Below are 15,770 nucleotides of genomic sequence, written 5' to 3'. Positions count from 1 at the left end.
CTTGTTCGACACCCTTGTGCTAGTTCCCAGGGGACAGGTGGGCAGGGAACGAGGGGATCAGGACTGGTGCTCATCTAACGGAAAGGCACTTTTAAAACCATGCAGGGAAGCAGGGTGAGCACGATTGGTCTTTGTGAGCTCCTGGCAACGCCAGGGGAGAGCCTGGCAACAGAGACACCTGTTAGCCTCAGACTGATGGGCTCCTGGAGCTGAAGGGAGAGTTAGTGGTGGCTGTTTTAAGGGCACAGTAACCTAGGCCAGTTAATATAGTCTGTGCAGCCTGAGGCTAAATAGCAGTGGAGAATCTGGCTCAGTGAGAACTGTCAGGTGGTGGAATGGCCTCCCAAGGGAAGAGGCAGAAACGTGGGGCACTTCAGAGTAGACAGTACAAAGCCCTTCAGGGCAGAGACTGATTCATGTAGATTTTCCAGACTGCAATTAAACTCACCCTACCTTCTCTTTGATTGAATAGTAATCAGGACCACTGTTCTTCTGCACCCCATCTGCTGGCTAAGGGGAGCTGTTAATAAGGACACACAGCCATGGACAGCTGCCTGTACACATTTTTAGTGCTCCATTTTCTAGATCACTGTTTTGGCCAACTCCAGCTCGGATGACAAGTTATTCACTTTGGGTGTTCACATTTTAATAAGTAATTAAATCACAGTCACATGGACATGCAGCAGGAAAAGGGTCCTCCCATCTATCCCACATGTGACAGGATCACCAAATCAGCTGGGCACTCCCAAGGTATCATATGCACACACTGGCAAGAGATAGCTATGATCACAACACAAGTGCATTTTGGTCTCTCTATCCTGCTGAATCTGTTCCTGCCCAGTTTTAATTCTCTTGAGTCTCAGCTGGCTGGGTTGCTGCTTATTGCAGCTAATTAAGCTTTTTTGTTTTTGTTTTGTTTTGTTTTTTTAAAAGCAGCTGTGACCGGCAGCAGTAATTAACCTTTGGATGTTTTCTTCAGCGTTCAGCCCCAACTGAGATTGGTCAGTGAACTGAAATCAGTGCCCTGAGCCTTTTGTGACATGTTTACTCTTCCCTCCTCATCTCCAGGGCAAAAAACCACTTTATTCACATTCCTCACATGCCAGCCTACTTCAGGTTTAATTTGAATCACAAGGGGTGCCTGGGACTCCAAGATACTGCCTGATTACAGCAAATCTGGATCTGGATACCAGCCCCGACTCTCCTCTCACTAGCACTGGTTTTGCACAGATGTAAAACTATAAGGCCAGATCTTCAGCTGGCATCAGTTGGTGCAGTTCCCTTGGAGCCATGCTGAGGCTCTGATGCATAGATTTCAACGAATTACTCCTGGTTTATATCACAGTGAAAGAGAGGGGATCAGGCCTGCTGATTACACCCCCCATGAAATTTTGAAGGTGTGCTGATATGGGATTTTCAATCAGCCCGTTATAGAAACAGGGACCATCCAGTTGTGGGTCTGGATTTGGGGACAGATTTCAAACCCTCCTGTAAGTCAATGGAACTACTCACACACTAAAAGTTAAGAACATGCTTCAGTGCTTTTCTGGATCAAGGCCTAATTCCCCAGGCAACCACACTGACATCTATGGACCTGATCTGAATCGCTCATTGGTGTAAATCTGGATCAACTCCACTGAAGTCCGTGTAACTGAGATCAGAATTTGGTCCTTTGGAGTTGCACTGGGGGTAAATCAGCATAGACTGTGGCCCACAATATTGATCAGAGAGCCCTTGACTACGCTAAGCACCAGCATCCACCATCAGTATGTGAATTCCTTAGTTCCATCAGGTTAGTATCAGAAATATTAAAGTGAGGCCGTGAAGGGATCCCAGAGAAGTCCCACTTGCAGCAATGATCAAGCAGGTAGCGAATACAGTAACTTCTTGCTTAATGTTGTAGTTATGTTCCTGAAAAATGTGACTTAAAGCGAAACAATGATAAGTGAATCCAATTTCCTCATAAGAATTAATGTAAATGAGGGGGGTAGGTTCCAGGGAAATTTTTTTCACCAGGCAAAAGACCATATTATGTAAATATATGTATACACAGAAAGTTTTAAACAAACAATTTAATACTGTACACAGCAATGATGATTGTGATGCTTGGCTGAGGTGGTGGAGTCAGAGGGTGGGATATTTCCCAGGGAATGCCTTACTGCTAAATGATGAACTAGAACTCAGCAGAGCCCTCAAGGGTTAACACATTGTTGTTAATGTAGCCTCACACTCTACAAGGCAGCACAAATGGAGGGAGGGGAGACAACACGGCAGACAGAGGAACACACCCTGTGTGTGAGAGAGAGATGCGCATTGCCCCTTTAAGTATGCTAACCGCATTCTAAGTACATTGCCTTTTTAAGTAAATCCAGAAGTTGAGTCAGCAGCTGCTGCCTGTAAGCTCCCTCGGTCCTGAGCCCTGTTATGTCCCCTTCTCCCCTCCCTCCCTCCCTGCTCTATGGAGATAGGGTAAGCAGGTGGCAGGAGCAGGGAGACACCCTGATATTAGCCCCTCTCTTACCCCACCCCAGCCCGCACCACAAGCAGGAGGCTCCCGGGAGCAGCTCCAAGGCAGAGGGCAGGAGGGACAGCTGAACTGCTGGCAATGGGCCGTGGGGGGAGGGACAGCTGAACTGCCGGCAATTGATAGCCTGCTGGGCGGCTGCCGCACAGGGAACTTAGGGGAGCGGGGAGCTGACGGGGGGGCTGCCGGCCCACCCTGGTTCCAAGCCCCCAGCAGCTAGCTCCAACAGGCTGCTCTTCCTGCCAGCAGTGGACAAGGCAGGCGGCTGCCAAACGACGTTATAAGGGAACATTGCGCAACTTTAAACAAGCATGTTTCTGAATTGATCAGCAACGAAACAAGATTAACCGGGACGACTTTAAGTGAGGAGTTACTGTAGTCTGATGGGTTTCAGAGTAGCAGCTGTTTTAGTCTGTATCCATCAAAAAAAAAAGGAGGACTTGTGGCACCTTAGAGACGAACAAATTTATTTGAGCATAAGCTTTCGTGAGCTACAGCTCACTTCAAGAAAATCCACTCATGAAGTCAGTAGAGCTGGGCTGATGAGGCAGGATCCAGATTGTTTCGGACATTGTTTGGGTTGAAGGCTGACTTGGGGAAGAGTTAAGGTTTGGAGTCACTAACCCAGAAACCCTGTGAGAGTTCTCCCACCTAGGGCAAAAGATTCACGATAGCAGGAGATTTAAGCTGCATCCGAATGGGATCATTACAGTGGCTCTGGCTTTGGATCCAAACAAGAACCAAAACCACTGGGGCACATTTGGATGCTGGGCTCTCACTCCAAACCTCCTATCACCCAACTTCCATAAAATTCAAAGAGGTTCCAGCTTTGGCCCGTGTCAATCGTTCATAAACGATTTTGTTCCTTATACTAATGAAAACCATTGTAATGATTGTCTGAGTTGTAACGTAGTCCTTGCTACAAGGTGTGACTCAGGGACTCTTACACTTATAGGCTCCAAGACCATTCCCATTCAGCTGTCCTTGGCAAAAGGAAGGTTGTCTGGGGTAGGATGTAAACTGTGCTGGTTATGGGGAGTGTTGGTCTGGAGGACTGTGCCTTTCTTCCTATGGAGTGTATTTCTCTTTCAGAGTTACACAGCGCTGGTGAATTTCACTGCTGGATGGATGGTACTTTGGTTTACTGCCATGCAAATGGACTGCACTTTAGCCCTTGCGGGATATAAATCTGGACAATTTGAGACTGATAAGGCAATAAACAACCAAGAAAAAGAAAACAGGAAGAAATAATTCAGAGAAAATAAAATAGAGACTGTTTTGAGCTGATAACAGAATTAGGATCCAGAATGAAGGAGAAATTTGCTGTCTCCCTTGAGAATTTGCATTGAAAGAACAAATCCAAATGAAGCTTGTAATATTCTTATTAGTGCCATATCCAGTTGGGTGCATTTTTCATTCGCTCTAGTGGGAGTTGCACTCTTATGCAAAGGCTGTAATTGGTCCCTGTAGTTTAAAATCCAGATCTTCTGCTGTGTCAAAGCAGCTGTAAGCTGCAACCCCAGGGCAAAACTGCCCTAAAGCCTCTTTAACTGGCCACAGAAGGATTCCACCCTCTGCAAGATAGGAGAAATCTTGCCAACTCCTCCATGCAGCCCTTGTGGGGAGATGGTTGGGGGGAAAGGAGCATGGCTAGGACACCCCTTCACCCTTAATGATCCCTAGTTGCCATAACAACAGCTGTTGTAATTCACACCTGCGGGCCAGTGCAGAGCAGCCCCCCCTCCCCCCCCTTTGCACCTCTCCTCCTAACGTATGCCAAGGGCTGGATCCTAAGGAATCCAGGGTTAAATGCACTACTCTAATACATGGTTTAAGCAAAGGTAGGGTCAAGACCGTTTGCCAGGCTGCTGTGGAGAGCAGAGCTGCTCCCAGAGACAGACCGAGCATGTGGCAGGCAGCCCCCAGCATTCGAAGCAGGGAGGCTGAGAGCTGCAGCAAAGAAGTCATTATTTTTCTTTTTCAGCCAGTGAGAAGGCGGGAGGAGTGGGAGCAGCAGGAGTTGAGTGACCCCATTTTCACAGTGGAAAGTCCCAGCCAGCTGTAGCTGGCGTGGGGGCAGGGCATGGTTCTGGTGAGGTGTCCGGAAAGCGCAGGCAGGAGGATTTTGGCAGCTGGGAGTTTGCTAGAGTGCCTCAGAGAGGACAGCATGATAAGTCTGATTGCAGGACATCCTTGAGGTACAGATGCACTCCGCCTGCCAGAGGTCAATTTCACTGGCTTAACTAGCTAGAGGCTCCGCCACACAAGTATGTAAGTGTTTGAAACAAGTGGGACAAAACACCTCTCATAGAATAACCAGGATATCTGGACAAGCCTGAAAGTGAGGGCCATTCCCAGCTCTCAGGGATACATCGTCCACCTGTGTGGGAGACCAATAGGACCTGATCTCAAGCCCATGGAAGTCAAATGGGGTCTTTCCATGTGGAAGCAACAGGAGCCTGCTGGTGGGAGGAGCAGACTGAGGAAACTGCTGTCCCTAACCAAGAACTGTATTTCCTCTGAAAACATCTGGTGAGGAGAGCATCACAGGATGAGCAGCCTCCTTTGCCTCAGGAAATACACCCATTGCTCTTTCTAGGTGACTTTTGCTAGCAGGGTGTTCACATGGCTGGTGTGGACAGGAACAGTTTTTCTGAGACTCATGGAATGGAATAGTGATCCCTTACACCCTGTAGTCCAGAGCATGGTTTATAACGAGGTTGTTAGAAAAAATATTCCCATCCCCACAAGCTAAAGAAATTTCACTAGAGCCCTGCTAGAAACGAGCCTGTTTCAGCGGTGGTGTTGTGAGCACTGATGAGCTGTAGTATGGATGGAGCCTAAGTGCATTCATTGGGAAATCATTGTGCAACCAAAACTAACTGTGTGAGGCTTCCAAATTGTTCCGCTACATGGACACTTTCAGGGCAGATTATTTCTCTTTTTTTAGTTGTGATTCCTACTCATTTATCCAGATTACCGGGGGAAGAAAACAGGTCATCTTATCCTTGGCATCATGCGTTTCATCAAAAGAGGATTACAAATCACTCTGCCACCGAAGAACTGCATAATGTGAATGGAAACCTTTTGCTTCCCTTCAAAGGGAAAAGCTTTCCATTTGCATACAAACCTGCCTAGCAAAAGGGGCCTTTTCTGTGCAATATCAGGGCAATCAGAGTTCCATGCATTACCGGCTGCCTAAGGTGCTCCAGTTGAAAGTTAAACTCCCTGTTTGTAGTGACCAGCTGTTTTAGGGATTGGTAATAGGATAAATTTGCCCTAAGGTTGTCTGTTCAAATCCAGTGCAGGTAGGGTGAATTGTTGTCACCCCCTTAAAGGTATATGAAAGACACATGGAATGTCTCAGCCCAGTTTACAGTGAACAAGTGTCCACCCTACCACCACTGACCCTAAAATGCATCTCGACAGAAAGGCCAATGATTGAACGGGTCTGGAGACTCAAACTCCCCTCCATCCTCTAACAATGGCACCTCCCAGAGGTAAGATAAATAGACCACATGGTCATGTGGGTGGGGTACTGGACTGGGAGTCCGGAGCCAAAGTTTGTTCCCACCTTGGCCTCGGATTGCATAAGGTCTAGCTCATTCTTGGCTGGGGTCCAGAGTCCCTGCTGTAATACAGGTGGGGTAGTGTTTGGAAACTTCCACTACCTATTCTGTGGCTAGAGAATTTCAGATTAGCAGTAGCATAATCACATGCATGTTGTTTATGAAAGCTCTTCAATGAGGCTTCTTATGACAGATGAGTACAATGGGAGCGGAAGAAAGGGGTATCTCAGAGATCAGGTGAGAGGTTTTGAAGGACCTTAGCTAGTAATGTGGGCACTTTGCTAGCTATCTAATGTTGAACATAGGTCAAACGAGACCTGATGTGGATACCTTGGCAAAGGAGTGATGTTGCAGTGCCATTGTGACATCATTCCAGGAGGAACAGTTGCAAAGGTTGGGCCACTTGGGTGTGTTTTATTGCGGGATGGGAAATAATCCCTGGCCCTGATGTTATTCCAGGAAGTCCATGGTCTTTCAAAGGCACAGCCTCTGGGGACGGTCTCTCAGAGAGGATGTTTGGAAGGCTGGCAGGTTTGTGTATATTTGGGTAGAATCAGCAGGTAGTGGGATAGCTTTATTACAGATCACGCTGAAATTATAAATTTATGCAAGGTGTGAGTCAGGGCAGAATTTGGCCCTGTGCTAGGAGAAAATGGTTGTCATCAAAACCACTTAACCTTCCCAGAATCAGCATTCACGAAAGAGAGAGAGAGAGACTGATGTGGGGGAGAGAGGGAGCAGAGAGAGAGAAAGGAAGAGGGACAGACAGGAGGACATAGCTGAGGGATCCAGCCCTAAAAGAATCATCCAGGCAATAATTCTGTGAGATTACACTTGCACTCCCCCCTCCCCCTCCCACACACACATTCCAATGTGGGATTTTTTTCATGCCCCAGAATAGTTAATTGATCACATGTGGTGCTCTGAGTTGTTTCCTATGGACATTCCTCAACCCCATCGCTACACACACTGGCAATACATAGATATATTTCACTTTTTCCTTAATCTGAAATTAAAAAACCTCTGGAATATTTTTGGGAACATTTGGGGCTTTTAGAACTGTGGGGCCTCTTAAATTTCCCACATCCCTAATAAGGAACCTGGACAGTCACAAGCCTATCTGAAGGGCACTCACCTTTGCAATGCACAAAGGAAAGTGATCTGTCCGATCCAGGGGTCAGATCCTCAGATGGAGCAAATTGGCATAACTCAATTTGCTACCACAGCTGATTTATTGCTACCACAGCTGACTTATACCCATAGCAGATTCTGCCTAATCTGTTCCTTGAGCATGGGTTCAGCTTTCAAGTGCTATACTACAAAACCTAATGATCAGAGCTTTAATATGTCAGACAAATAATCATGCACCTGCATTAAGCAGCACCTGGCACTAGCAAGGAAACCCTCATCCCAAGCAATCACTTTAAAGTTTCCAGTGCAGTTTGGTTCCACTTTATCATAAAGACCAACCTATACTAGGCAACCAGTTTTGGACACCAGCTAAGGATCAGGATCAGGTCTGACCGCAAATCTAGGATGGTAAATAAATAATTTATATTACTCTAAATGCCTCTTGTTTAAATGAGAACATTATGCCGCCCGGTGTGACAGTTTCTACTGCATTTATTTGCATTTCCATAGCCAAGTCTGTGGCTTTCAATCTCCCTTTTTATGACAGAGCCTTTTAAAAGGCCTATACCTCCAAAGAGCTTAGCTGTCAGGGTCTCTTTTTCTACTGAGCCATTCTTTTCTGTGCCCAAGCAAATCACTTGATTACACAACTAAATGGAACCTTGGACACATAACTGCAAGCTTTGAATTCTTGGAGCCCATATTAGCTGTATTTTGTTTGGCACCAAGAAGGCTCCCAGATAGCTTCGCAGGTGGTGGACAGCCGTGTACCTCCATTGACTTCTAGGCAGGTAGGACAGTTTACACCAGTCGAGGAGCTGGCCCTCTCACTGCAACTGCTTTCCCTGACATGGAAACTGGCCTCACTGCAAGGCAAACCCTGCAGGGGCAGCTCAGTGACTGCAACAGGCTTTTTGAATGAGTAAGAACTGAAGGATCTGGCCCTGTTTAATCTTCCAGACAGTTCTTGGAACATTTTCAAAACAGCCCAGCAGAGGCAGAATCACACGGAATGGCCCTAATTATAGGAGACGTAGCATCATCTTTTACTGCCTGATTGTTTCACAATATGAGGAATAGCATCAGAGGGGTAGCCGTGTTAGTCTGGATCTGTAAAAGAGGCAAAGAGTCCTGTGGCACCTAATAGACTAACAGACGTATTGGAGCATGAGCTTTCGTGGGTGAATATATGCATGCATCCAACAAAATGGGTATTCACCCACGAAAGCTCATGCTCCAATACGTCTGTTAGTCTAAAAGGTGCCATAGGACTCTTTGCCAATATGAGAAATAATTCCCAGAGTTTAAAAATACCATCAGTCAACACTTTAAAGAAATCTGGTCTCGCCAAATGTCCCCCTGAGGAATTTGCTCCAGTATTTAACATCCAAATAAGCAAAAGGGGGAAAGCATACAGACAATGTCTCTTGCTACAGGTATAAAATGAAAGATTTCAGGGAGTCTGCACAGTCATGGGTCAGCTCTGCAGCTCAGAAATTACTCCCACTAGATTTTTAAGTACAGTCTAAACTTGTGTGCTGTGGGATGACCCAGCAAACCAGCAAGTCAGAAAGGATCCAGATTTGAAACAGGAGAAATTCCTTCCAACTTCTCCAGAGAGGAGGAAACCCCAATGTTTGTTTGCAAACAAACAGAGCTGACATAAAAATACAAACTTCAGACTTCATTAAAAAGCCTCTTCTCTGCCAAACGGCCGTCCCCTGCCAAGAAAGTGCCACCTACTGGAGGTAGGACACTGGGCAGGAAAGGGAGAGAAAAGGAAAACACTGTGAAAATTGCTGCTTTTTCCTTCTTTAGAGAAATCCCTCTCTTTAACGTCTCCCAGCACTAAATTCTTACCACCCTTCCCCGCACCGGACGCACACGCTTCCCCAGCTGCATGGCCCCCGTTCTCTGAAGTAGGCACATGTCACAGAGAATAAGGGACTGTGGAGAACTAAGAGGTGAGACTTACCGGTGCTGAGAAGCCTCTGCTGTTTGTTTCCTGGTCTCTATTTCCTCTCCCAGTTAGCTGTGCCCTGTTAGGGAAGTCCTGCTGCCATTCTCAGTACACCAGGCGTCCCTGTGCTTTTTCCCTCAGCAAATTGCTTTGGCTGATGTGAATACAGCCCCAGTGTCCCGGAGGCTTTTAGCTGAATAGTTTAACGGAGAGGGAGGGAGGGGGGAACCCACCTAATATTCCAGGGTGGCTCCTTTTTATATTCGCTCTGCCCCTGTCTTCCACTTCGGTCTCCCCAGTGTCTCTGAGAGCAGGTGACAGGCGGCTGGGTAGTGGAGGAACAGCATGGGGAGGGGAGGGCTGGGAGGCAGGGAGAGGTGGAGCCGCAACCAGACAACAGGTTACTGTGTAACTAGGAGCTCGAGGCCCTGGCTGGCAGGCGGCATCCCTGGAGCTGCCTCCAGTGCTGGGCGCCTCTGCTGGCCCGGGGTGGGGAGCGGGGGAGCAGAGCTTCGTGCTGCCTGGGCTAGGGGCAGGGAGGGCTCTGGGGCGGGCGTTATTTCTGTTTTCTGTCATCTGGGAAGATTTGGGCAGCGGGGGCGGGAGAGAACGAGGAGGGAAAATTACTGACCTGGCTGGTCGGGGGCCGGGGGGGGGGGGGGGGTTGGGGGTGGAGAACAGGGCGTCTTTTGTGAAGCAGGAGCCACCTCTCCCAAGCTTTCCATTGGCTCACAGGCTCACTCTGTCTCCCTGGGTGTTTTTTCCTGCTTGGGTAATTAAGGGCCTCCCTGTCTTGGCATCTTCAATGTGGAAATTCACCGTGAGGCAGAGGATGTGGACAAATAGCCTCTGTCTTGGGCAAATGCACACAGGGCCCGATGCGAAGCCTACTGAAGTCATGGGGTAGATATGAAGTGCAGGGGAGGAATTCTCGGTGTTACGCTAGTTTTGTGCATTGAAATCAATGGATTTACACGGGCGGCTTGGGCTCCCAGTCGCTGTGCCAGCTTCCCGGCTGGGGTAGAGACCCATACAAGATGAACAAGCACTAATAATAGCCCCTCTTCCTGAGCATAGGGGAGCCAGCAGGGGCCTGATCCCAGTCCTGGCACACCTCTCTCAAACCACCTAGAGGCACATTCTGCTCTCACTTTGCATTTGCTCTGGCATAACTAACTTCAGCGGAGTTACTGCAGATTTACACCTGTGTAAATGAGAGTGGGATCGGGCCCCCATTGAGTTCAGTGGGAATTCTGGGTGAACAAAGAATGCCAGATCAAGCCAGGAGAGAGTTTTCGGAGGCATGCAATACCCTCAACTCCTATTCTGTGGACACAGAGGATCCACCATGGCTGTTGAAGGGCTGATGGCACCAAGCAGAGCACTTGAGAAGACCAGTTTAGTAACTGTTCTGCTTATAGGTGACTATTTTCAGGGTTCATTAAATCTCTGGTTGGAAGAAAGGGAAATGAAACACTTGGCTGGACACATGAGGGAGGTTTTTTTTTAAGTGTTTACTGGGCAAGATTTTGAGCGCGTCAGGGTATATATTACTGCACCATTGGGAAGTTTGTGTATTCTCATGCTTTGGAAGTGGCACCTCCTCAGGCTCTCATCCTGGAAACTCTTCCACACGTCCTAATCTTTAGGCCTGGTTTACATCTAAAACTTAGGTCAAACTATCTACATCTCTCTGGAGTGTGAAAATTTTTTCACACCCCTGAGCAACACAGTTAAGTTGACCTAAGCCCCCATATAGACACCGCTAGGCTGACTGAACAATTCATCTGTTGACCTAGCTACCACCTCTTGAGGGGTAGATTTACGACAGCAACAGAAAACACCCCTTCTGTTGCTGTAGCAAGTACGTACATACAGGGCTACAGCAGCACAGCTTGTAGACATGGCTTGAGTCCCATGAGAAGTCCCATTGATTTAAATATAGTTAGAGCTTAAATAGCCGACTTTACAAAGGATGGGACATATTCCTGTCTCCATCTGTCTGGTGGGGAGAGAGTAGTTGTCAAAGGTTATATAATGAGTCAGTAGCAGAGGTGGGACTAGAACCCAGGTCTCCATACTGCAGGTAGAACTTTTCTTATGTTCCGGGAGAGGGACTCCTTTGGAAACCAAAAAGTCCCTTCAAATTTTCCAATGTTCCTCCTCTTCTTCAAAGGCCAGGGGAGACCCTTAAACAATGGTACAAGACACTCCCTTCCCATCATGGGCAGACAAAGCTTACCGTGAAACTGTGCGTCTGTTACTGGGCTATTCTGATGTATCTTTTGGCAAAATAGGAAGAGAGGACGTGTGAATTGTGCTTTGGGGTCCTCGGAGAGAAGATGCCAACCCTGCATGCTGAGCTCTTTTTGGAAAATCTGGGCACTTATTTTGGTGTCTGAATGGGAACTGAACTCTTTGGGAAATCTGGCCCAAACCAGTTGGAGAACACTTCAATCTCTTTGGTCACTCGATTACAGACCTAAAAGTGGCAATTCTTCAACAAAAAAAACTTCAAAAACAGACTCCAACAAGAGACTGCTGAATTGGAATTAATTTGCAAACTGCATACAATTAACTTAGGCTTGAATAGAGACAGGGAGTGGATGGGTCATTACACAGAGTAAAACTATCTCCGCGTGTTTATTCCACCCCCCACCATTCTTCAGACGTTCTTGTCAACTGCTGGAAATGGCCAACCTTGATTATCACTACAAAAGGTCCCCCCCCCGGCCCCCCTCTCCCGCTCTCCTGCTGGTAATATCTCACCTTAAGTGATCACTCTCCTTACAGTGCGTATGGTAACACCCATTGTTTCATGTTCTCTATGTATATAAACCTCCCCACTGTATTTTCCACTGAATGCATCCGATGAAGTGAGCTGTAGCTCACGAAAGCTTATGCTCAAATAAATTTTAGTCTCTAAGGTGCCCCAAGTACTCCTTTTCTTTTTATGTGTAAACGATGATTACTTTAAAAGAAGTGTCTCTGTGCCTTTTCTACCAAGTCTTTCATTTCAGCTATGCAATAACACACTATTTTAAGATTGTGCCTCCAGCTGAAGGGTTGGTCAGTTCATACTGGCGTCTTACCCAAACCATGTATAATGAGGGCCAAGTGTTGACACAAATTCCATGATACCACACACCTTTCTTGCAGTCAGGAAATAGATGAGCAAAGGATTTGTGCCAATTCACAAGTCTGGTAGTAACAGCCTTATCTCCTGGGGTCCAATCTTGTCTCACAGTATTTTCCTGCCCTGCATGTTACGGGAGGGGACTTGATTTTCGGCTTTCTACCTTGCATATGCGTAGTACTACCTGAAGAGGAAACGCCCCTGCTGAGTTCTCACCAGTGGAATGTTTCAGGAGGCTGGACTGATAGACATCTATTTTACTGAGTGACAGTTTTCATTTTAGAAGCCCAGCTTTAGCAGAAGAATATCCTCTTTCACCACCAATACAAATAGTGATACATACCTCGTGTATGTATATAAGACACAAATGATTCCTTTATTTTCCTACAAAATGCTTCATAAACCCTGTATGTATTACAACACCATTAAAATGAAGCCACCCCTAGGGTCGAGGGCAAGAGGCAGATAATAACCACCAAATATAACAGGGAGGAGAAGGCTTAGCCAGCTCACTGGAAAGCTCCTCTACTCTTTTATGAAAAGCATGTTGGGATCTTTAATCTCGCCTAGAAAGCGAATAGGACCTCCTGGTTTACATAAAAGAATAAATGGACACAAATCAGACGTCAAGAATTATAACATTCAAAAACCAGTTGGAGAACACTTCAATCTCTTTGGTCACTCGATTACAGACTTAAAAAGTTGCAATTCTTCAACAACAAAAACTTCAAAAACAGACTCCAACGAGAGACTGCTGAATTGGAATTGATTTGCAAACTGGATACAATTAACTTAGGCTTGAATAGAGACTGGGAATGGATGGGTCATTACACAAAGTAAAACTATTTCCCCATGTTTATTCCCCCCCTCCACCCCCCACTGTTCCTCAGACATTCTTGTCAACTGCTGGAAATGGCCCATCTTGATTATCCCTGCAAAAGGTTCCCCTCTCTCCTGCTGGTAATATCTCACCTTAAGTGATCACTCTCTTGTTACAGTGTGTATGGTAACACCCATTGTTTCATGTTCTCTATGTATATAAATCTCCCCACTGTGTTTTCCACTGAATGCATCCGGTGAAGTGAGCTGTAGCTCATGAAAGCTTATGCTCAAATAAATTTGTTAGTCTCTAAGGTGCCACAAGTCCTCCTTTTCTTTTTCCAAATACAGACTAACACGGCTGCTACTCTGAAATCTGGTTTAAGATTTCACACACAAGGTCCTTTCTCAGTATCCTGTATTATGTACCTTTGACGTACTTCAGAGTGATTAATGGCTGAGTTGACCTTCCCAGGATGCACACCTGTAGTTTCAGGGATTCTAGGGACAACACATCTTAAGTTTAACGCACTAAAATATCCCATTCTGGCTGCCTATGCTACACATAAATTATGGAGATAGCCACATGGTCCATTGTGAAATGCTATATCCTATGGCTGTGGTTCTCAGCCAGGGGTCTGGGGCCCCCATGAGGGCTGTGAGCAGGTTTCAGGGGGTCCGCCAAACAGGGCTGGCATTAGACTTGCTGGGGTCCAGGGCAGAAACCTGAAGCCCCACCTTATGGGGCTGAAGCCTGGGGCCCCAAGCCTTGCCACCCCGGGGCTGAAGCTGAAGCCTGAGCAACTTAGCTTCATGGGGCCACCTGTGGCATGGGGCTCCAGGCAGATGTCCCACTTGCTACCCCCTAACACTGGGCCTGGCTTTTATATGAAGAAAAACAGCTGCTGTGGCACAAGTGGGTCGTGGAGTTTTTATAGCATGTTGGGGGGACCTCAGAAAAAGTTTGGGAACCCCTGTCCTATGGGAAAAGGTACACGGCTTTAGGCTATCAGTATAGACTCCTGAGAGTGCTACTGCCCTGGTAAGTAATGAGTGGTTAGCCTCAAGGAAAAGGAAAGGGATAGAAAACTGGAAGGGCAGGGAGCGACTTAGAGGATTAGGAAGTAGTCTAAGGGCCTGATCTAACCTCAGTTGAAGTCAGTGGGAATCTTTCCACAATTTCAGTGGGCTTTGGATCTAATGCCAGAGCTGGAAATAGTCAGCACGCTGTGTATCAGCAAAGTCAAGACTGTGGCCGCTTTGACTGCCCACTCAATGGTATAAACCAGAAAATGATCACTAAGCATGGAGGAGAGTTTGGGGCTGGAGGGGTAGGCAGTTCACGCCTGCATGAAATGAAATGAGCTCCTGTTAAGCATGAAGGGGGAAGAGGGTAATGTGAACCCGTATCAGATAATTGTATAGAAAAGGTAGAGAGGGCGAATTGCAGTGGCCATTCTCTTATTACAAGGGGACATTCAATTAAACGAAAGGCACCAAATTTAAACTGAATAAAAGAGAGGCTTTTCCATACAATCAACAGTTAACTTGTGGAACTGACTGCCACAAACCATTGAGGCCAAGTTCTTGGTGAGACTCAAAAAGGGATTAAAGACTTATAGGGCTAACCAGAACATCCAGAGTTAGAATAGTAAATATTTAAAAAACAAACAAGAGTTTGGGCAGGGATAGAAATTCTCCTGCTTTATGGCAGAAGCCATCCTTGAACTATTAGAGCTTAGGAGGGAACAGTCCCACTTGGGGCAGGTTATCCCATAACTCCTGAGTGCAGGGTTTCCTGCACCTTCCTCTGAAGTAACTGGTGCTGTCTACTGTCAAAGCATGTCTGCACTGGAAAGTAAAGGTGTGTTTGTAGTGTAGGTAGGCCTACCCATGCTGGCTTTAATCTAGCGAGCTTGGCTACTTGATGGCAGCATGGGTTTTAGCATAGGCTAGCAACCAGGCCCTGGCAGGCTTCTTAGGTTGCTAGCCCATGCTGTAGCCCGAGCTGCTGCATTTTCGCTACTATTGTTACCCCTGCTAGCTAATTTAACAGGGTTTTGGACTAGATTGGCCCTGGTCTGATCTGATATGGCAATTCCTATGTTCCTACAAATAAAGTTTACTAAATTCCCACAGGCAGATTAAACACACACACACATTCTCCCTAAACACAAATCTTGCTTTGTTGTGGATAAAGCAGCTGATGAGTTCTTGAGGAATGCGGAGCTTTGTTTGTATTTCAGTTTTCAGTTTTGTTATTGCTTGCAAATGAAGGCAGCCCATGAAACAATAAGGCCCGAAATATCTCTCCAAAATATCTCTCAGTGCTAAACCCCTGGAGGCTAACTTGCTTCTAGGTATTGGTTGTTTCATGCTGGCAGCAAACACCCCAAGATGGCTCGACAACAAAGGCCTTTTCCCTGCAGCATAAACAACACCCAACACTCGATCTAAGCGTTTTAAAATACGCATTCCTCTTCCTTTTTAGAGGCAGTTTTCACCACACTTGCTCAGCCTGTTTCAGAAGGGCTGGCCCTTATAATTATACACGCCAGCAGGCTTGTACATTTGCAAATATTATCAGTGGCTTGATTATGCCATGCCCAGGCTCCAAACAGTGAGGCCAGA

At 46.6% G+C, this 15,770-nt stretch overlaps 1 protein-coding gene across 5 annotated transcripts in view; it reads right to left on the bottom strand.

Moving 5' to 3' along the window:
- EPS8L2 (EPS8 signaling adaptor L2) overlaps positions 1-9,722 on the bottom strand; it is a 110,501-nt gene extending 100,779 nt beyond the window's left edge. For 2 of the 5 annotated variants that reach the window (XM_073347140.1, XM_073347143.1), the window contains exon 1: positions 9,200-9,720. The gene's annotated coding sequence lies outside the window, so the exon portion shown is untranslated. Of the gene's footprint in view, positions 1-9,199 lie in introns of all 5 variants that reach the window. The other 3 variants (XM_073347145.1, XM_073347142.1, XM_073347141.1) reach the window with 3 other exon arrangements.
- Positions 9,723-15,770: the final 6,048 nt, after the last annotated feature.

This window comes from Lepidochelys kempii, chromosome 6 (assembly GCF_965140265.1).
Source record: "Lepidochelys kempii isolate rLepKem1 chromosome 6, rLepKem1.hap2, whole genome shotgun sequence".
Taxonomy (NCBI): domain Eukaryota; kingdom Metazoa; phylum Chordata; order Testudines; family Cheloniidae; genus Lepidochelys; species Lepidochelys kempii.
Note: the sequence above shows the minus strand (reverse complement) of the source record. Positions and strands in the feature narration are given on the sequence as shown.